The sequence below is a fragment of the Dama dama genome, chromosome 17 (assembly GCF_033118175.1).
Source record: "Dama dama isolate Ldn47 chromosome 17, ASM3311817v1, whole genome shotgun sequence".
NCBI classification, from domain to species: Eukaryota; Metazoa; Chordata; class Mammalia; order Artiodactyla; family Cervidae; genus Dama; species Dama dama.
Genome location: NC_083697.1, coordinates 22,106,433 through 22,129,608, shown reverse-complemented (window position 1 = coordinate 22,129,608; position 23,176 = coordinate 22,106,433). Strand labels below are relative to the sequence as shown.

Genomic DNA, 23,176 nt, shown 5'->3' with positions numbered 1-23,176 from the left:
TCCAATTTTTTGCGACCCCACGGACTGTAGCACGCCAGGCTTCGCTATCCTTTACCAACTTCCAGAGCTTGCTCAAACTCATGTCAATCAAGTCGGTGATGCCATCCAACCATCTCATCCTCTGGCATCCCTGTCTCCTCCTGCCTTCAAACTTTCCCAGCATCAGGGTCTTTTCCAATGAGTCAGTTCTTCACATCAGGTGGCCAAAGTATTGGACTTTCAGCTTCAGCATCAGTCCTTCCAGTGAACACCCAGGACTGATCTCCTTTAGGATGGACTGGTTGGATCTCCTTGCAGTTCAAGGGACTCTCAAGAGTCTTCTCCAACACCACAGTTCAAAAGCATCAATTCTTCAGTGCTCAGCTTTCTTTATAGTTCAACTCTCACATCCATATATGACTACTGGAAAAACCATAGCCTTGACTAGACAGTTCTTTGTTGACAAAGTAATGACTCTGCTTTTAATATGCTGTCTAGGTTGGTCATAACTTTCCTTCCAAGGAGTAATCATCTTTTAATTTCATGGCTGCAATCACCATCTGCAGTGATTTTGGAGCCCAGAAAAATAAAGTCAGCCACTGTTTCCACTGTTTCCCCATCTATTTGCCATGAAGTGATGGGACCAGATGCCATGATCTTAGTTTTCTGAATGTTGAGCTTTAAGCCAGCTTTTTGACTCTCCTCTTTCACTTTCATCAAGAGGCTCTTTAGTTCTTCTTCACTTTCTGCCATAAAGGTGGTATTATCTGCACATCTGAGGTTATTGATATTTCTCCTGGCTTTAGCATAGTCAATGAAGCAGAAGTAGATGTTTTTCTGGAATTCTCTTGCTTTATCTATGATCCAACAGATGCTGGCAATTTGTTCTCTGGTTCCTTTGCCTTTTCTAAATCTTGATCTAAATCTAAATCTTGAACATCTGGAAATTCTCAGTTCACATACTGTTGAAGCCTAGCTTGAAGAATTTTGAGCATTACCTTGCTAGCATGTGAAATTAATGCAATTGTACAGTAGTTTGAGCATTCTTTGGCATTGCCTTTCTATGGGACTGGAATGAAAACTGACCTTTTCCAGTCTTGTGGCCTTAAACTGAAATTTTCCAAATTTGCTGGCATGTTGAGTACAGCACTTTAACAGCATCATCTTTCAGGATTTGAAAAAGCTCAGCTGGAATTCCATCACTTCTACTAGCTTTGTTCGTAGTAAGGCTTCCTAAGGCCTGCTTAACTACACTCCAGGATGTCAAGCTCTAGGTTTGTGACCACACCACCTTGGTTATCTAGATCATTAAGACCTTTTTTTTGGTACAGTTCTTCTACGTATTTCTGCCACCTCTTCTTTATATCTTCTACTTCTGTTAGGTCCATACCATTACTTCCTTTATTGTGCCTATCTTTACATGAAATGTATCTCCAGGTATCTCCAGTTTTCTTGAAGAGATCTTTAGTCTTTCCCATTCTATTGTTTTCCTCTCTTTCTTTGCAATGTTCACTGAAGAAGACTTTCTTATATCTCCTTGCTATTCTTTGGAACTCTGCATTCAGATGTGTATAACTTTCGCTTTCTCCTTTGCCTTTCACTTTTCTTCTTCTCTCAGCTATTTGTAAGGCCTCCTCAGACAACCATCTTGCCTTCTTGCATTGCATTTCTTTTTCTTGGAGATGGTTTTTGTCACTGCACCCTGTACCGTGTAATGAACCTCTGTCCATTGTTCTTCAGGCAGTGTATCTACCAGATCGAATTCCTTGAATCTATTTGTTCCTTTCATGGATAATCATAAGGGATTTGATATAGGCCATACTTGAATGTTCTAATGGTTTTCCCTCTTTTCTTCAATGTAAGCCTGGATTTTGCAATAAGGAGCTGATGACCTGAGCTACAGTCAGCTCCAGGTCTTGTTTTTGCTGACTGTATAGAGCTTCTCTGTCTTTGGCTGCAAAGAATATAATCAATCTGACTTCAGTAGTGACCATTTGATGATGTCCATGTGTAGATCTGGAATATTAACCTAAGGCAACCACACTGTGCTGGTCTTTGCCAGATACACATGACTCAGCCATAGGCATACATATGTCCCTCCCTCTTGAATGTCTCTCCTACTCCCCACCTTACCCCACTCCTCTAGGTTGTCATTGAGCACTGGATTTGAGCTTCCTGTGTCACACAGCAAATTTCCATTGACTATTTAAATTTACATATATTAATGTACATATTTCATTGTCACTCTCAGTTTGTCCCATCCTCTCCTTCCCCCACTGTGTCCACAAGTCTGTTGTCTATGTCCATGTCTCCATTACTGATCTACAGATAGGTTCATAAGTACCATCTTTCTAAATTCCACATATACATGTTAATATATGATATTTGTTTTTCTCTTTCTGACTTACTTCACTCCGTGTAATAGGCTTTAGGTTCATCCACCTCATTAGAACTGAGTTGAATGTGTTTCTTTTTACAGCTGAGTAATATTCCATTGTGTATATGTACCACAACTTCTTTATCCATTCATCTGTCAATGGACATTGACGTTGCTTCCATGACTGAGCTATGGTGAACAGCACTGCAATGAATATTAGGGGGTGTGTGTGTGTGTGTGTGCATGCGTGTGCTTAGTCATTCTGTCACATCTGACTCTGCAACCCAATGGACTGTAGCCCACCAGGCTCCTCTGTCCATGGGATTTTCTAGGCAAGAAGACTGGAGTGGGTTGCTATTCCTCCAGGTGATCTTCCCGACCCAGGGATCGAAGCCAGGTCTCCTGCGTTGCAGGTGCATTCTTTACTCTCTGAGCCACCAGAGAAGCCTGAACACTGGGGCATATGTGCCTTTCTAAATTATATTTTCTTCAGGGTACACGGGCAGGAGTGGGATTGTTGTGTCCTACGGTAGTTTTATTCCTATTTTTTTAAGAGGGAAGGTTATATATTTAAGTGCTCAAATTAAGCTTTTTTTCCCTAATTGAAATAAAACTTGAACAAATCCTTTTTGGCCTGTGGCAATCACCATTAACATTATTCAGGGCTTCAAGTGGAGCAAACAGAAGTGTAGTGTGATTGGAAAAAAAAGAAAAGGAAAGGAAGGAGAGTCATTGAGCTTGTTCATTTATTTCCATTTTGTTCTCTCCCACCTCAGTGCCCTCATGTGCTAACTAGAGATTCTGTTCTATCTGCTATTGGTTTTTACTGTTGTGCAGTAAGCCTGTAAAATGAATTTCCCAAGAGTCATTCACAGATAGATTCTCTCTCCTATCCTTTCTCCCATAGGCTCAGTATGTCTACATGCTCAGATCTGGAGTAGGCAATATTTCTTAACCTTTAGATTGTAAAACTGGACTGGATTATTACCTCATTTCCTTCCAACGGTACCATACCATAATTAAGTACAGCAGGACTGAGCTGGTTCACTGCAACTGGCAAGTTTGAAGTTGAGTCTCACAGGAGTTATACTAAATTTTATTAATGAGAACTTGTTTTCTCTTTCAGTACTGAGACCTGTTATAAAAATTTCCCACTTTATCATCTCATCTGTTCTATAGTGAAATAAATAAAAATTTCACCATGAGTCATCTCTATAAAAAGCTCTTTAATTTATGGTGAAGATTTCATCCTCAAAATTTCAAAATCACCAGGAAAAAAAATATTGTAGGGTGTTAGGCAAAAATTATAACAGTTGCATTATGGTGTTGAAATTATCTGACATTTTTTTCCCCCTCTGATTTTACAATAGTCTAGTTTGGGTGAAACAGTATTTTCTACCTAAAAAAATTCATACTTAAACAAAAAGATGGAGTTGAGATGTATCAGTAGGGAAATGTTTATTATTCTATTTTTTAAAATGCTAGGTTCAAATGTCTCTTTCTAAAATCAGTGCTGACTCTGACCCACAGTTTTCTAATGTTATTGAACAGGCTTCCTCACAGCAGAACACTTTGGGTGAAAGAAATGGTCTTTGATAAAAGAATCCTTGAGATTTAGCTTGAGAAATTTGAAAAGGCCTATTTCACATGTTTGACAAAGGAGATCTAGAATTTTTTGTTTCATGAAGCATATAACTTTGTGTTGAATGCCTGTGTTTAAGGATCTCTTATGTTCTGAATGCCTCTTTTTTAAATTGAAATATAGTTGACATACAATATTATGTTAGTTTCATATGTACTACATAATGATTTGACATTAGTAGACATTGTGAAATGATCGACATTACAAATCTAGTAACCATCTAGAACCATCGACATTACAAATAACAAAGTTATTTCAGTATCACTGACCTTGTAATTTCTATTACATCCCTGTGATGTGTTTATTACAACACTGGAGGTTTGTAAGTGTTAATCCTTTCCACCTATTTCATTCAGCCCACCTTCCCCTCCTTTCCTCTGGCAACAACCTGTTGGTTCTTTGTATCTATGAGTGTGTTCTCATTTTGTCTTGTTTGTATTTTTTATTTTATTTTTTAGATTCTACATATAAGGGAGATCGTGACGTATTTTTATTTCTCTGCCTGACTCATTTCACTTAGTGTAATCCCCTCCAAGTCCATCCATGTCGCTGTAAATGGCAAACTTTCTCTTTTATGACTGAGTAGTATTCCATGTTCATACACATACCACCTCTTCCTTCTCCATGCATCTGTTGATGGACAGTAAAGTTGCTTCCCTATCTAAGCAATCATAAATACTGCTGCTATGAACATTGGGGTACATGTATCTGTTACAATTAATGTTTTTATTTTTTCCATATGTATACCCAGGAGTGAAATTGCTGGGTCATGTGGTAGTTCAAGTTTTAGTTTTTTGAGAAACCTGTACCAATTTACATTAATTGGTGCCTGCCCCAATTTACATTATCACCAACAGTGGAGGAGGACTTTTCCTTTCACCATATAATTGCCAAAATTTCTTCTTTGTTGTCTTTTTGATGATGGCCCTTATGACAGGTGGTTTTGGTTTGCATTTCCCCGATGGTCAGTGATGTTGAGCACCTTCTCAGCACCTGGTAGCTATCTGTATGTGTTCTTTGGAGAAATGTCTATTTAAATCCTCTGCCTAATTTTTAAGCAGATCATTTGTTTTTCTGATGTTGTGTTGTGTGAGTTCTTTGTATATTTTGGGTACCAACATCTTGTTGGACATGTCATTTGCAAACATCTTCTCCCATTCAGTAGGTGGCCTTTTCGGGTTTTTTTGATGGTTTCTTTTGCTATGCAAAAGCCTTTTCATTTGATTAGTCCATTTTAAATTTTTGTTTTGTTTCCCTTACCTAAGACATATTTAAAAAAAAAAAAAAACACCATTTCTACGAGTGATGTCAGAAAATTTAACTGTTTATGTAATCCTCTAGAAGTTTCATGTTATCAGATATTAAGATTAAATCTTTATAATCTATTTGAGTTTATTTTTGTTCATGGTGTGACAGAACATGTTCAGTTGCTCAGCCATGTTTGACTTTGCAACTCTATGGGCTGTAGACTGTCAGGGATTTTCCTGGAAAGAATTTGGAAGTGAGTTGCCATTTCCTCCTTCAAGGGATATTCCTGACCCAGGGATCAAACCTGGGTCTCTTGCATTGGCAGATGATTTCTTGAGCACCGAGCCACCCACCAGGAAAGCCCAATAGAATAGTCCAGTTTTATTCTTCTATATGTAGCTGTCCAGTTCTTTAAGACCCTTTATCAGAAAAGCTCTTTTCTCCCCTTTTTTCTCCGTTATCTATTCCTAGCTCCTTTGTCATTGATTAATTGCCCATATAAGAGGGGTTCATTTCTGTTCCATTGAGCTTTGTGTCTGTCTTTATGCCTGTACCAGACTGCTCTGGCATCCCAGTACTGGTGCCACAGGCTGTTGGGCAGGCCCGGGCCCTAGGCCCCAGGTGCTGGTAAAGCTAAAGGGAGCATTCCAAATTGCCTAAACCAGTGTCCTCAGAGTAGATCAAGCTCCCCAGAATGACTGGCACCAGTGTTTATGTCTCCGGGATGAACTCCAATTGCCTCTGCCTCTTCGGGAGACTCTCCAAGATCAGCAAGTGGGTCTGACCCAGGCTCCTTTCAAACTACTGCTTCTGCCCTGGGTCCTGGAGTGTGTGAGATTTTGTGGGTGGCCTTTAAGAGTGGGGTCTCTATTTCCCACGGCTCTCTGCCTCTCTGGAAAGTAAGCCCTGCTGGCTTTCCAAGCCAAATATTCCAGGGGCTTATCTTCCTTGTACAGGACCCTTGGGCTGGAGACTTCAGTGTAGGACTCAGACCCCTTGCTCCTTGGGAAGAGGCTCTCCAATTCTAATTTGCAACTCCCGTTTGTGAGTTGCCCATTTGGGGTTATGGGTCATGACTATATCTCTGTAGCTTCTACCGTTGCATTGTGGTTTTTCCTTTATATCTTAGGTTGCATAAGATTGAATTTTCTTAATTACAATTTTTTTAATACCATGATTATTTATTGGGATAGATTTAATTTGCATGAAGTTTTAGATATATTTCCTGAGATGGGTTAGTCTCAACTATTCAGGCAGGTTTGGAGTTGATGTGGCTCAGGTGTAAGAGTTACACCATTGAGTTCTATTTCTAAGTACCATGGCTTGCGGGTTGGAGTAGGTAGAGAGACAGGGAGCAGAAAGCTAACCTCTCCTTTCACTAAAGTGAAAATGAAAGTCTCTCCATCATGTCCGACTCCTTGCAATCCCATGGACTATACAGTTCATAGAATTCTCCAGGCCAGAATACTGGAATAGGTAGCCTTTCCTTCTCCAGGGGATCTTCCCAACCCGGGGATCGAACCCAGGTCTCCCGCACTGCAGGCGGGTTCTTTACCAGCTGAGCCACAAGGATTCTGAAGTGAGTAGCCTATCCCTTCTCCAGTGGATCTTCGCGACCCAGGAATCAAACTGGGGTCTTCTGCATTTCAGGTGGATTCTTTACCAACTGCACTATCAGGGAAGCCTTCCTCTCAGTAAGCAGTATACATTGTATAGGTGTTTTTTTCTAAGCTGCACAAAAGTCCCTGTGGGCTAGCAGTGGTCATGGCTGCATTGTTGAGGGGAAGGCAGGAGGTCAGTGTTGTCCTTGGTGTTGTCGGGCATCCATTGGAACAGTCATCCTATCTGGTCTTTAAATGAAGGTCTATGTAATTGCCTCAGTTCAGTTCAGTCACTCAGTCGTGTCTGACTCATTGCAACCCCATGAATCGCAGCATGCCAGGCCTCCCTGTCCATCACCAACTCCCGGAGTCTACTCAAACTCATGTCCATCGATCAGTGATGCCATCCAGCCATCTCATCCTCTGTCATCCCCTTCTCCTCCTGCCCCCAATCCCTCCCTCCATCAGGGTCTTTTCCAATGAGTCAACTCTTCGCATGAGGTGGCCAAAGTATTGGACTTTCAGCGTCAGCACCAGTCCTTCCAATGAACACCTAGGACTGATCTCCTTTAGGATGGACTGGTTGGATCCCCTTGCAGTCCAAGGGACTCTCAAGAGTCTTCTCCAACACCACAGTTCAAAAGCATCAATTCTTCGGTGCTCAGCTTTCTTCACAGTCCAGCTCTCACATCCATATATGACCACTGGAAAAACCATAGCCTTGACTAGACGAACCTTTGTTGGCAAAGTAATGTCTCTGCTTTTTAATATGCTATCTAGGTTGGTCAAAACTTTCCTTCCAACGAATAAGCGTCTTTTAATTTCATGGCTGCAGTCACCATCTGCAGTGACTTTGGAGCCCCCAAAAATAAAGTCTGACACTGCTTCCACTGTTTCTCCATCTATTTCCCGTGAAGTGATGGGACCAGATGCCATGATATTAGTTTTCTGAATGTTGAGGTTTAAGCCAGCTTTTTCACTCTCCTCTTTCACTTTCATCAAGAGGCTTTTTAGCTCCTCCTTACTTTCTGCCATAAGGGTGTTGTCATGTGCATATCTGAGGTTATTGATATTTCTCCTGGCAATCTTGAGTCCAGCTTGTGCTTCTTCCAGCCCAGTGTTTCTCATGATGTACTCTGCATATAAGTTAAATAAGTAGGGTGACAATATACAGCCTTGACGTACTCCTTTCCCTATTTGGAACCAGTCTCTTGGTCCATGTCCAGTTCTAACTGTCGCTTCCTGACCTGCATATAGGTTTCTCAAGAGGTGGGTCAGGTGGTCTGGTATTCCCATCTCTTTCAGAATTTCCCATAGTTTATTGTGACCCACACAGTCAAAGGCTTTGGCATAGTCAATAAAGCAGAAATAGATGTTTTTCTGGAACTGTCTTGGTTTTTCAATGATCCAGCGGATGTTGGCAATTTGACCTCTGGTTCCTCTGCCTTTTCTAAAACCAGCTTGAACATCTGGAATTGCCTAGTTGTACCTAATTCCCATCTCCATGGCCCTCCATTTTTATCACTCTCTATGTGCTTCTCTGAGGAGCTATGTAAATCTTCCAGGCTGTGTTGGGCATGGGAAAGCCTAAGGTGTTGTCTCCAGTGCCACCTGGGTAGACGTGCCATGCAACAACTTTTCCTCCAAGGCTATGTCATTTCCACAGGCTCTGCCCAAACAATGGAGCTGGTTTCCTTCCCTTCCAGAGACCACCAGCCCATACAGCGATTTTGAATCCTTACTAGAACTCAACCCAAGCTTCCTCTTTCTAGGACCTTTTAGATGCTTTGTTACCACTTCTGTGTTTCCATTGCAATAAGATAGAGTCTTCTTTTAGCCTGAGGATTCCTTTGTACTTTAGATGTTGGAGATTGACAGGGAGTAGAGTGAGGATGAGATATTTTTCTCATATGTATCAGGTACTTTCTCATTTATATTGTATCTGTCATGGCTCTTTGTTGGTCTCCAAACTGCCTAAGTTTTAAAATCCCAAATCTAAGAATAAAATCTGTTAATTTGTTGACACATCCTCTCCTCTAGTCTAGGATGTCTGAATGGTGGTGGTAATTTGTGTGTGGGGAGGCAAATGGGGAATTAGAGAAGAAAATATTGAGGAATGGGGGTATAAGAATATTTTAATATTTTAAAGTATAAAATAAAGTTTTTTTCTTGTGCTCTTTTTGTTGATCCTAAGGCCCTCAGAGGCATTATTTCCCCAATTTGAATAATGCAGCAGCCTTTTTAAAGAGAAAGTCATTTGTGACTTCCCTGGTGGTCCAGCAGTTAAGACTCCATGCTTCCACTGCTGGGGGCACCAATTCACTCCCTGGTCAGGGAACTAAGATCTCACATGTCACTTGGTGGCCAAAAAGTAAAAACAGAAATAAATAAGAAAAAAAGAACATCATTTGGCACATCCCTGAGAATAAATCTGTGGACCAGGTGCACTGAACCATAGTTGTGAAACTGTGCCTCCGGAGAAAGTTACTCAAGGTCTGAACAGGGGTTCTGACTCAACATCTTTATTTCGTGATGTTTCCCTGGAGTAGAGCCTTCTCTGTTTTCATGAAAGGGATTTAAAGTCAGAGTGCACATATAGGTAAAGACTTTGGGGATGCATTCTCTTTCATGAGAGCCAACTTGTGTTGCATGGGGCTATGGGTGGTTATTTCTTTGTCTCACTTCCAGTTGCTTTGACATGAATTTGAAGGGAAATGTGATCATTTCCTGCTCGGTGATCATTGTCTTCCTCTTTTTTTGACTGCCCTTAGTTCTTTCTTTGGGATCTATCACTTCCAGAAATCTGGAGAATTACAGAAAGTCTGACAGTGTTTCTTATTTGAAAAAAGTTTGGCTGTGTGTCTCCTTTTTTTAGAAAAAAATTATTTTTCCCCTTTTTTCTTGAGGTATATTCTATATGCAATGAAATGCACAAATATTAAGTGAACAGTTGGAAGAATTTTTGCTTACTTATATATCCACATGCAGTCACTACTGAGATCAAAATAGAAACAGTTCCATAATTCTGGTGGTTTCCTAATGCCCATTCCTAGTCAATACTTTCTCCACGCAGGTAGACACCACTGTGATTCCTATCAGCTCTTTGGTGGAGTCTTTGGCATTCTGTGGGTGTTCTCTTCTGAAAGCTGGTAAAGTAAGCTCATCTAGATTGTTCATTTGGCCCAGGGAAAGAGTGAGTCTGTTGGTATTGTGGAAGAACCTCAGCTCTTTTGTTCTGTCACTCAGAATTCCTCTGCTGCTGCTTTTTGTTGGGCAAGCTTTTCCCTCTGGATTGGAGAAGTTTGAGATTCAAGTGCTTAGGGAATAGGGACAATGTGGGTCATTTGGTTTGCTTTGGATCCAGGTCCTAGGCTGCCCTTGGCTAGGAAAATGATATCTTTCAAATAGTGCATCCTCGTCCATCAATAAGAAGGATGTTTTTATGATTTCCCGTAGTCTGCCTTCTTCTCCTCCATTACACTGTCTCTGAGGTGGCCTACAACTGGCAACAATGATGCGGTTTTAGGTTGTAGCTAAGGTCTGAAATATCCACTTTAGCTCAAACAATGCTATTGGTGGTGGGTAGTTGCTGAGATTTAAGTGTTAAGGCTTACATTTTGTTTTAGACATTTCCATAACGTTTTCTAAACTCAGTGGTTAAAGGGCTGATCCTGTGAACATCTGTAAGATTGGGACTCATGAGACCACTGGGGTTGGAGTGATCCAGTTCTGCAGGTGCGGATATTGGTGCTACCCCAATGTGACCCACTAAAGAAAAATACAAAAGTTGGTGCAAGTTGTTGAGGAAGGAATAAGACTCAATCCAGGCATGGAGTGTGACCCCTCCTGTTGGGTCAGAGAAAAATAAGAATTTGGGGAGGAGAAGCATTGATTACCTCTTCTGGGACTTAAAATTGAAGGAGAGATCTACCTAGAGGGACATTACTTTATTTTTGGAACAAGGATGGACTTGTTAGTTGGAGAAGCTTCATTATCTTAAATTTATAAGGTGGTGGCCAGGTTCAAGGATTTCACACATTTGGATTTACATTCTCATGTGATCCATGTTGTGCATCCATCCATATTGGCTGGAAAGTTTAGCACAGCTTAATTTGATTGTTCTAAGGAGGCAGCATGAGTTTTGTCTGTTGTGGTGTTGTAGGTTAGTTTCCCATAGTCTATATGTATGTGGACACAGTAGTCTGTGTGTATATGTGTGTGTTTGGGTCAGAAGACTTTACTTTCTGCAAGTGCAGAGTTTAATCAGGGGAATAGAGAAGGTACAAATACTGGAATGGGGAGAACTTTATTCTGTGGCCTTCCTCCCTAATTGTCCCCAGGAAAGAGCTACAATTATATTTTTTAAAATCCTTACTGTTTTGTTGTTGTGTGTCTGTTTATTTTTTTCTCTGTAGGTAAAATGCTGGTGCTCATATGAATAGACATACGAATACATGAGGATGGGAAGGGCAGACAGTGGGTCAGTGACGGGGGCATGTTTCCATGGTCAGAATTGTCCTTACACTTCTGCTTTTGGCCTGCTTTTATTTTTTCACTCTTCAGTGAAAAATATCCTTCAGATATTTTTCCACTTCAGATATCCTCATCCAGTGTCTTAGAACTCAGGGTGGTTCTTTTTTTTGCTGAAATCCCTTCCTTTCCCCCCTGCAAGACCCTGGTATTTTCATCTTCTTTCCATCCACTAGAAACTTGTTGAGTTCTCATATCTACTGACAGCACCCTCCTCTTCTCTTTTGTTGTCTGCCATCTTGAACCAAAGGCTGTCGGACATAATTTGGGATATACACAGACAGTTGTAAGTAGTGTGCCTTTAAGACTGAATTGGGCTTCCCTGGTGGCTCAGCGGTAAAGAATCTGCCCTCCAATGCAGGAGATACGGGTTCAATCCCTGGATTGGGAAGATCCCCGGAGAAGGAAATGGCAACCCACCCCAGTATTCTTGCCTGGAAAATCCTATGGACAGAGGAGCCTGGTGGGCTATAGTTCATGGGGTCTCAAAGAATTGGAGACACCTTAGCGACTAACCAACAACAACAAGATTGAATTAACAGCCCATTCTAGATTATTTCAGATGCTTCTAGAATAAGAAAGTAGAAATATTCACAAGGCACTAATGGACAGAATTCCCTGTCCTATCTAGGAGCATTGACAATTTCCTGACAAAGGAATAAACAAGATATTCCAATATTTCCCTCCTGCTAATTGCCCATTGAAGTGCTATTGAGCTTGTTAACAAGCTAAAAAACAAAATGCAGGTGAATGTTGGCTTAGGAGATTACAGTTCCTTCACAAATTATCCCATCTGTGGCCAATTTCTCTTTTTCCCTTAATATAAAAGTGTCCCCTTCCTGTATTTATTTATTTTTGGTTATGGTAATACAGCCATATATCCTGCCTGCCTTATAGGTAGAGGTGTCATTGGATACAGTTCTAGCAAATGAGATACAAGCAGAAGTGATGAGAGGGTGGCATTCTTGGAGAGCTCTTTAAAAGGACACTGATACTACTGACAGAATCCTTCTTTGCCTTCTCTTCCTCCTGACCGAAGGGACTTTTAGGATTCCAGGAGTTCAGAGTATACTCTAGAAGGAGCTCTGGACCCAGTCCCTTGTCCCTTTATCCATGCGGAGGGATGAATTCAGAGGGGAGCTTAAGTTGGAAGGACTTCTTTGTCTGGGCAGGAGTGCTAATTTAGCTCTCTTTCTGATTTTACTTTCTATGCATTGATCGGTATTTCCTGCTTAATTTCAGTAATTCATTTCTGAAAATCAGACTTTATGGTATTAATACAAGAACATTCACAGGAAATGTATTTCACATTATTTTAAATTATAAAAATTATATAATGCTGCATATTAATCCCAAACTCTGAACCAACTTCTTGAAATGTAAACACCTCCAAATACTATGTATAGTAAATAAACTGTCTATAAGAATGGAAAATGTTTAAAATATCATTTCCCAGTCACCAAAAAAATTAATATGGATGTTAATTTCTTTGCTTTGTCTGTAGTTAATACAACCTCTCTTGGTGCCAGCAAGAATTATACATCCACTTAACTGACCCTTGGGGTTCTTTTCATATGATTCTTTTATTCTGTCAGTTTGGAAAAATAATTGAGACTTTTTATGTGTGTCATTTTGTTTAAAATGTATTGAGTTTTAAAGACACAAATAAATTTAAATACACATTTTGCCTATGTAAATATTATTTCCCAAAATGTTGTGCTGAGAGATATGTACCATCATGAGGTTTGGATGTTAAAGACCAAGAGATGTCCCACCAGGAAAAGATGACTTGCCTGCCTTTCTTTCAGGGATTTCTCGGCTAGTATGTGGATCTTTGTGAGAAAAATTTAGACTCAGAATTTCTCGTTCTTACTAGCCATTCTTTCACCTTTTCCCATTTCTACACCATTATCACATCAAGACAAGTTTCTTTGTGTAATTAAGGAAAGGTTATATTGAGAAATGTAAACTTGTCAAATGCCACCCAGCAGCACAGCTTGAAAAGTTCTCATATAGAGAAACATATTTAAAAAACAAAGCCACAGATTCTGGCACCTTGACCTGGAATCATAATGAAGGTTCTTCTAGCAGCAATGATGTAATTTTCTTTAATTCATTCTGAAGCTCAGAGATAGACGAAATATACTTTTTGCTATAAAGTCAAACCTGGGTTCAAATCTTCCCTCACCACTTACCATCTTTGTGACCTGTTGAAAAGAAAATTGTAAAACTTTACTGAGAGAATCTTAATAAATTTCCAGTATAAGAACAAACTACATGATTTCAGTTTGTCTTCTTTTAAACCTATAACTGTCTTTCAGTGAGTTCAAGGTTAGGTCGAATCTTCCTCTTGACCTCTAGACCATCCCATGCTCACCTCCAGTCAGTTCCAGTTGATCAACTTCCAGGTTAGGTCCTTGAATAACAGGTGCTCCTTCATCTTCTCTCCCTTGACCGGGTAGAATGTCCTCACTCTGGTGGTTCCTCTTGTTGAGACTGTTCACCAGTGGGCTGCTGGGAAACCACAGGTACAGCTGGATTATTTTACTACTTGGAGCCCCAATTTCCCTATGATAAAAACTGGTGTCTTGAGGGGGTTTTTGGTGAGGTTGAAATGAGATACTATTTATAAGGCAAGCAGCACACTGCCTGGCATAAAATAGATCATCAACATATAATCTTTTTTTTTTCCTAATTTATTTATTAACTACACCTGGTCTTAGTTGTAGCATATGGGATCTAGTTCCCTGATGAGGGATTAAACCTATGGCCTCTGCATTGGGAGAATAGAGTCTTAGCTACTGGACTACCAAGGAACTTCCAACATATATAATCTTAATTCAGCTAATAGTTATTAGCAAACTATTCTATGTCCAACAGTATGCGAGACACTGGAAACATACATTGACTAAGAGTTAGTCTTCACTCTTCAGGGTCTTATGTATCCCAAGAGGATACAGACAGGTAAACTGATGAGGAAAGCATACTGTGATAGATACTGCTAGATGAAGAATTACAGTTTTTATGAAAGTTTGTAAGAAACACTCAGAATTAATAATTGGAAGCTTGGGGCCCCCTGACAAAAGGATGCCAAAGTTGAGGCATGCAGAGTGAGTAGGGATGAGTCAATGGAAGAAGGGAGAAGGAATATGTGCCATTTCTAGTGAATCATGGAGAGATTAGGATGGTTGGAACCAAAAATGGCAGACCAGGACCAAGGCTAACAAGGACTAAGGCTAACTGTGCAGGATTCAAAACTGTCCTAAAAGGGATATGCAGCCATTAAATGTTTGTAATCAGGGGGTGGATATCATCTGAATGGCCTAGGGTTTTTTGTTTTTATTTATTTATTTATTTACATTTATTTATTTCTTTATTTTGGCCTAGGGTTTTTAAAAAAATATTTTTATTTTTTTTCTTCACACTATGTAGCACATGGGATCTTAGTTCTCCCACCAGGGATCAAACCCATACCCTTTGCAGTGGAAACGTGGAGTCCCAACTGCTGGACCAACAGGGCAGTCCATGAGGCCAGGGTTTTGAGAAAAGGTGATCATCATCTCAAATGCTGCAAAAGTTGCATCTAGTAAGATGAGAAGGAAACACATTTCTATAAGGTTTACTAGGAAATCTTTAGTGACCTTGGTGAGAACAGTTTGCAAAGATGGGTAGAGGCAGAAGCCAGATGGGTAGTGATAGAACTGGAAATGAGGACACAGTCACAACTCTCCATACTCCACATGGGCTTTTGTCTACTGTGTTCTTCACTGAATCTCTAGTACTTAAAGCAAAACCTTGTATGCAGTTGACCCTTACAAGGTATTTGCTGAATAAACAAATCAGCTGTTTATAAAATTTGACTCTGAAGAAAAAGATAGACTCATACCTAGATGCAGAGAAGGTTGGCAGGGTGGGGGACTCATACCTAGATGAAATGAAGGATGGTGGGGTGGGGGGACATAGATTTTATTTAAATACCAGGTCACAGGTGAGAAAGAAAGAAGTGAAGCTCAGAGGAAGACTCCCAGGAGGCAGAATCCCAAGTAGAGGCTTAGAGGTTTAACCATTGGACCACCAGGGAAGTCCCATATCTTGAGGTACTTTTGAGACTGAGCACCATGAACTTGGCAGCCAGGGTTCATTAATTCGTTTCTCCTTTTACCTAATTCCTTATATAAATGAACATTTCATTTTTACCTATTAAAGCATACAGATCTATTTCACTTTCAGGAACCTCAGGCAAGTTAGTTATTCTTAACATAAGTGTCCAGCTATGGCAAATGCAAATCGAAGGCCACTCTTTAGGCCAGCAAGTTTGAAATACTTTGGGGGACTGAAAATGGAGACATTGAATATGCTCTTAGCTAAGTTGATCTGTATATTTCTTTCAGTTCAGTTCAGTTCAGTTCAGTCCAGTTGCTCAGTCGTGTCCAACTCTTTGCAACCCCATGAAACGCAGTACGCCAGGCCTCCCTGTCCATCACCAACTCCCGGAGTCCACTCAAAACTATGTCCATTGTGTCAGCAATACCATACAACCATCTCAGCCTCTGTTGTCCCCTTCTCCTCCCACCCTCAATCTTTCCCAGCATCAGGGTCTTTTCCAATGAGTCAGCTCTCCATATCAGGTGGCCAAAGTACTGGAGTTTCAGCTTCAACATCAGTCCTTCCAATGAACACCCAGGACTGATCTCCTTTGGGATGGACTGGTTGAATCTCCTTGCAGCCCAAGGAACTCTCAAAAGTCTTCTCCAACTCCACAGTTCAAAAGCATCAATTCTTCGGTACTCAGCTTTCTTTATAGTCCAACTCTCACATCCATACATGACTACTGGAAAAACCATAGGCTTGACTAGATGGACTTTTGTTGGCAAAGTAATGTCTCTGCTTTTTAATATGCTATCTAGGTTGGTCATAACTTTCCTTCCAAGGAGCAAGTGTTTTTTAATTTCATGGCTGCAATCACCATCTGCAGTGATTTTGGAGCCCAGAAAAATAAAGTCAGCCACTGTTTCCACTGTTTCCCCATCTATTTGCCATGAAGTGATATATATCTTTAGAAGGGCAAAAATAAAAAATGGATTCATCCATACAGGTAAAAAAATTAGAAGGATGTGTGTATGCTCAGTCACTTCAGTCATGTCTAACTCTTTTCAACCCTATGGACTCTAGCCCTCCAGTCTCCTCTGTCCATGGGAGTTCTCCAGGTAACAATAGTGGAATGGATTGCCATTTCTTTCTCCAGGGGTTCTTCCTGACCCAAGGATTGAACCCATGTCTCTTATGTTTCTTGCATTAGCAGGCAGGTTCTTTACCACGAGCACCACCTGGGAAGCCCATCCTTTGGTAGGTGAGAGGATACACTGTGGTTCATCCAGACAATGGAATATTATTCAGCACTAAAACAAAATGAGCAATGAATGACAGTACCCATTGTTCCAGGAGTCCTCAACTAGGACTTCTTCCTAAAGATATTTTCATTTTTGAGGGACGTTTCTTTCTTATCATTAAATGTTTATTGACCTTCAGGCTCATTAATGATTAGAAGAGTAAGACTGAGATAGTGTTGGATGAACAGCATTGTATTCAAGGCGTCTGAAATGCTTTGGATGCTATATTGTTACCTCTGGTCACTGCAGTGATGGATCTTGTTCATAGATCTCATGGAAATAACTATCATTCAGGAAAGAATTACTTATAGAGTCACACAGGGTTATGCAGTGAGCACAGACTTCACAAAATGTAGCAAGTACAATAAGGGAAAACTTTAAGGCTCCAGTTGTCACTGCATAAGCAGGCAGTAGAACTGCTCTAGGGTGTTCTATTATTATTGTGGTGGTAGTTGTTATACTAACATTTTTGAATTCTTTTTCATTTGAATTTTTAAAAATTTTATTTGTATTACTAAATTTCATAATAATCATATAAAAATGCTATTTATATTTTCTGGGTACATTTGAGGTGATCCCAGTTCAATCCATGTCTTCCTTGACCCCCAAACCAGTCACACTGGACTTTAGTTCATCAAACTAATTAAAAGATTAAATATATGGTGTATTGCATTCACCAGAGAAACAGAAGCAATAGGATATACAGTTGACCCTTGAACTACATAAGGGTTAGGGGTGCTGACCCTCCACATAGTCAAAAATCCATGCCATGGTTCTATAGTTGCCCTCTGTATCCACTGATTCTACCAACTTTGGATCATGGAGTATCACAGTATTTATTGAAAAAAAATCTACATATAAGTGGACTTACACAGTTCAAGTCTGTGTTGTTCAAACCTGTGTTGTTCAATGGTCAACTGTATATATACATACACATATCATGCATTGTGCTTGTGTTCAGTCATGTCCAACTCTTTGACACCATGGGCCCCATAGCCTGCCAGATTCCTATTGGAGTGGGTTGCCATTTCCTTCTTCAACATACATACATACATATATATATATATGTATATATATGTATATGTATGTATATACACACATATATGTGTGTGTGTGCTGTCATTTCAGCCGTGTCTGGCTCTTTGCAACCCTATGGACTGTAGCCCACCAAGCTCCTATGTCCACGGGATTCTCCAGGCAAGCATGCTGGAGTGGGTTGCCATGCCCTCCTCCAGGGGATTATCCTGACCCAGGGATCAAACCCGTGTCTCTTATGTCTCCTGCATTGGCAGGCAGGTTCTTTACCACTAGTGCCATCTCTGTATTACATACACACATAATAGTGAGCAACGCTATCTTGTGTGGAGACCTGTGTATATTATTGATTTGCCTCCTCTCCAGTCAACTTAGTAATTTACATTTGTGGGGAAGACCACCCCTCCATTGATTACTGAAGAGATATGATATGGTTGGTGCTACTGAATACTTACTTACAGCTTTTCCATTTTTTTTGGCTCTCTGATTACAACTTTTTTTCTTCTCTCTCCTCTGTTTTCTTTTTGCACCTTAGCAACCCTTTCTAGGCAATTTTCATTTGAATCTTCAGCCCTGCCATGACATCTAACAGCACCAATGGCATGCTTATTATTTCTCCCTTGGCTGGACTTGCTCTCATCTCAAAATAACTTGTTTCAAGGCTCCGTCCTCCTAACAACATGATCAAAAATATGTCAGATTCTTCTATCAACTTTTCCAGTATGTTGATTGATTTTATATCCTTTTGAGATGCACAAGGAAATTCATTGTTCAATTCTTCATAGTAACTTGGTGCAAAATATTAGACACTTCCATTACTTTCATTTGATTGCTCAATAAAAAAATTCTTACTTTCTTAGTATGTAGCTTAACCCTATTCTCTTCTTTACATTCACACTGCTTCTGCACCCATTCTTGTTCTCAGGACCTGATGTGTGGACTCGTGGAGTTTCTCCCCATTTCATACTGTGTTGCAAGATATTGCTCTCCTAATACAATTCAATAGTCAAAGAACTTCAATGGATCCCTTATGCCAATTGTACAATTGTACAAACAAAACTGCTGGTATTCAAGGATGGCAATATGTATTTTTGCCTTATTTATTCAACTTTCCTATCAACATTCAGCTTTCTCTGCTCTACTCTTCAATGACTATTCCAAATTCTCTGGAGCATTAACCTAAAACTTTCATTCTCAGGAGGTCATCTCTTTGCCCTGGAAGATTGAGAAACTAGGTATGATTTTTCTTAACTATCTTCCTATCTTCTGATAAGTTTACTCACACCTACTCATTTTTAGCAACTTGACTTTAATATTCTGAAATCTGTCAGGGTACAATTTAAGCTCTACTGAAGAGTCAGTGAATGAAAATGTGCAGTTTAAGGGTGAGGGATATTTTTGTGGGTAATGTGCTTTATTAAATTAACTCAATTATTTCTTTTCTGTTCCTGATTATAGGGGATATGCATATTAAATATTTTCTTTCATCAACTTCTTGGATATGAATAAAATAAATATTTGTGGTTTGTGACTCTAGTTGTCACCACATTTAATTTGATCCTCCCTGGAAAAGGTCAACTTAAAACTGCTTTCTGCAAGGCAAAAGATATTTTTTTAATGAGAAACTTCTGATTTTATTGGCTATTATTTCATAATATTTCTAGTGATTAAAATTATATCTGTCTGTCTCTCACAGATATAGACAGCAAACTATTGGTTACTAGTGGAGAGAGGGAAGCGGGGAGGGGCAACATGGGGTAGGGGAGTAAGAGGTACAAATTATTATGCATAAAAATAAACTACAAGAATATATTGTACTACACAGGGAATATAGGCAATATTTTGTAATAACTATAAGTGGATAACCTTTACAAGTTTTGAATCACTTTATTGCACGTCTGTAACTTATATGAGACTGTATATCAAATCTGGGTTTCCCTGGTGATACAATGGTGAAGAATCTGCCTGCCAATACAGGAGACCTGTATTTCCACTATTTCCCCATCTATTTGCCATGAAGTGATGGGACCAGATGCCATGATCTTAGTTTCCTGAATGTTGGGCTTTAAGCCAACTTTTTCAGGGTTCAACTCCTGGGTTGAGAAGATCCTCTGGAAACGGCAACTCACTCCAGTATTCTTGCCTGGGAAATCACATGGACAGAAGCCTTTCTGTCCATGGGGTCACAAAAGAGTCAAATATGACTTGGCAACTAAACAACAACTTGTTGACTGAAAGAAAAACACACAACATAAGAGCTCCAAGTTTTATTCAAGCACCTTACTGAGGACTGGGCTTCCCTAGTAGCTCAGACAGTAAAAAATCCACCTGCAATGTGGGAAACCTGGATTCGATCCCTGGGTTGGGAAGATCCCCTGGAGAAGGGAATGGTTACCCACTCCAGTATTCAGTCAGTCAGTCAGTTGAGTCAGTCGTGTCCGACTCTTTGCGACCCCATGGACTGCAGCACGCCATGCCCCACTGTCTATCACCAACTCCCGGAGCTTCCTCAAACTCAAGTCCATCGAGTTGGTGATGCCATCCAACCAGCTCATTCTCTGTTGTCCCCTTCTCCTCCTGCCTTCAATCTTTCCCAGCATCCGGGTCTTTTCCAGTGAGTCAGTTCTTCACATCAGGTGGCCAAATGTTAGAGTTTCAGCTTCAGCATCAGTCCTTCCCATGAATATTCAGGACTGATTTCCTTTAGGATTGACTGGTTGGATCTCCTTGCAGTCTAAGAGAATCTCAAGAGACTTCTCCAACACCACAGTTCAAAAGAATCACTCAGTATTCTTGCCTGGAGAATTCCAAGGACAGAGGAGCCTAGCGGGCTATAGTCTATGGAGTCACAAAGAGTTGGACATGACTGAATGACTTTCACTTTCACTTTTCTGAGGACTACAGACTCTCAGAAGCTCTGAGAGGACTGTTCCAAAGAGGTAGAGGAGGAGCTGCATATATATATATATATAATTTTTTTTTTAAACCTGGGAAATAGATGTAGTCAAGCATTTGTAGTGGTTGTTGTTCGGTTGCTAAGTTGTGTCCAACTCTTTTATTATCTCATGTATTGCGGCCGCACTAGGCTCCTCTGTCCATGGGATTCCCATACAAGAATAATGGAGCAGGTTGCCATTTCCCTCTCCAGGGGATCTTCCCAACCCAGGGATCAAATCCCCCTCTCCTGCATTGGCAGGTGGATTCTACACCACTGACCACTTGGAAAGTCTGTAGTCAAGCATACATCTAGGTAAAAGATTACTGCTAATCACACACACACAAAACAAACTTCTCAAGTTTAGTGATTTCAGTGATTCTTTACTGGAAGATATAAGATCCAGTGTCATTGAGATCTCTCTTAGATCTGCATCTTAACTATCTAGGGACACATATGTCCAAAATATGAATGCTTCACCCTATTTTTCTTCCATCCCAAATTCCTCTCAGGGCAGCTGTCCTGGGAAACTGCAGAGGGATGAAACTTTAGTTCAGTTCAGTTCAGTCACTCAGTCGTGTCCAACTCTTTGTGACCCCATGAATTGCAGCATGCCAGGCCTCCCTGTCCATCACCAACTCCCGGAGTTTACTCAAACTCATCTCCATTGAGTCGGTGATGCCATCTGACCATCTCATCTTCTGTCATCCCCTTCTCCTCCTGCCCTCAATCTTTCCCAGCATCAGGGTCTTTTCAAATGAGTCAGCTCTTTGCATCAGGTGGCCAAAGTATTGGAGTTTCAGTTTCAACATCAGCTCTTCCAATGAACACCCAGGAATGATCTCCTTTGGGATGGACTGGTTGGATCTCCTTGCAGTCTAAGGGACTCTCAAGAGTCTTCTCCAACACCACAGTTCAAAAGTATCAATTCTTCAGTGCTCAGCTTTCTTCACCTTCCAACTCTCACATGCATACATGACTACTGGAAAAACCATAGCCTTGACTAGAGGAAGCTTTGTTGGCAAAGTAATGTCTCTGCTTTTTAATATGCTGTCTAGGTTGATCATAACTTTCCTTCCAAGGAGTAAGCACCTTTTAATTTCATGGCTACAGTCACCATCTGCAGTGATTCTGGAGTCCCCCAAAATAAAGTCAGCCACTGTTTCCCCATCTATTTGCCATGAAGTGATGGGACCGGATGCCATGATCTTAGTTTCCTGAATGTTGGGCTTTAAGCCAACTTTTTCACTCTCCTCTTTCACTTTCATCAAGAGGGTCTTTAGTTCTTCTTCACTTTCTGCCATGAGGGTGGTGTCATCTGCATATCTGAGATATCTGGCAGACATCTGCATATCTGACAGATATTGATATTTCTCCCAGCAATCTTGATTCCAGCTTGTGCTTCTTCCAGCCCAGAGTTTCTCATGATGTACTCTGCACATAAGTTAAATAAGCAGGGTGACAATATACAGCCTTGACATACTCCTCCGATTTGTAATCAGTCTGTTGTTCCATGTCCAGTTCTAACTGTTGCTTCCTGACTTGATACAGGTTCCTCAAGAGGCAGATCAGGAGGCCTGGTATTCCCATCTCTTTCAGAATTTTCCAGTTTATTGTGATCCATAGAGTCACAATAAAGGATGAGACTTAACTCTTTGTATAACTGGATAATGAGAGACACTCTGTTCTTTTTGTTTACAGTACAAGTACTACTTGTTTAGTTGCTAAGTTCGACTCTTTGTCCAACTCTTTGGGACTCCAAGGATTGCAGCACACCAAGATTCCCTGTCCACTCTCTCTCGGAGTTTGCTCAAATTCATGTGGATTGAGTTAGTGATGCCATCCAATCATCTCATCCTCCATCACCGTCTTCTTCATCTGCGCTCAATGTTTCCCAGTTTCAAGGTCTTTACCAATGAGTTGCCTCTTTGCATCAGGGAGCCAAATTGGAGCTTCAGCTTCAACATCAGTCCTTTCAGTGAATATTTGGGGTTGATTTTTCTTAAGATTGATTAGTTTGATCTCCTTGCTGTCCATGGGACTCTCAAGAGTCTTCCCCAGCACCACAGTTTGGTATCATCAGTTCTTCAGTGCTCAGCCTTCTTTATGGTCCTACTTTCACATCTTTGAAAGTTGTAGAAAGTTGTAGAGGGGCTTCCCTGGTGGCTCAGAAGGTAAAGCGTCTGCCTGCAAAGCAGGAGACCTGGGTTTGATCCCTGGGTTGGGAAGATCCCCTGGAGAAGGAAATGGCAACCCACTCCAGTATTCTCGCCTGGAAAATTCCATGGACAGAGGAACCTGGTAGGCTGTAATCCATGGGGTCACATAGAGTCAGACACGACTGAGTGACTTGACTTTCACTTTCACATCTGTACATGACTACTGAAAAAGCCTGGCTTTGACTATAGGGACCTTTGCTAGCAAACTGATATCTCTGCT

The 23,176-nt window shown here is 40.6% G+C and overlaps 1 long non-coding RNA gene across 1 annotated transcript in view; it reads right to left on the bottom strand.

Annotated features, from left to right (window-relative positions):
• LOC133071638 (uncharacterized) overlaps positions 1–23,176 on the bottom strand; it is a 264,630-nt gene that overhangs the window by 5,761 nt on the left and 235,693 nt on the right. The window contains exon 6 of the long non-coding RNA XR_009696488.1: positions 13,755–13,891. This is a non-coding gene — a long non-coding RNA (uncharacterized LOC133071638). The remainder of the gene's footprint in view (positions 1–13,754; positions 13,892–23,176) is intronic.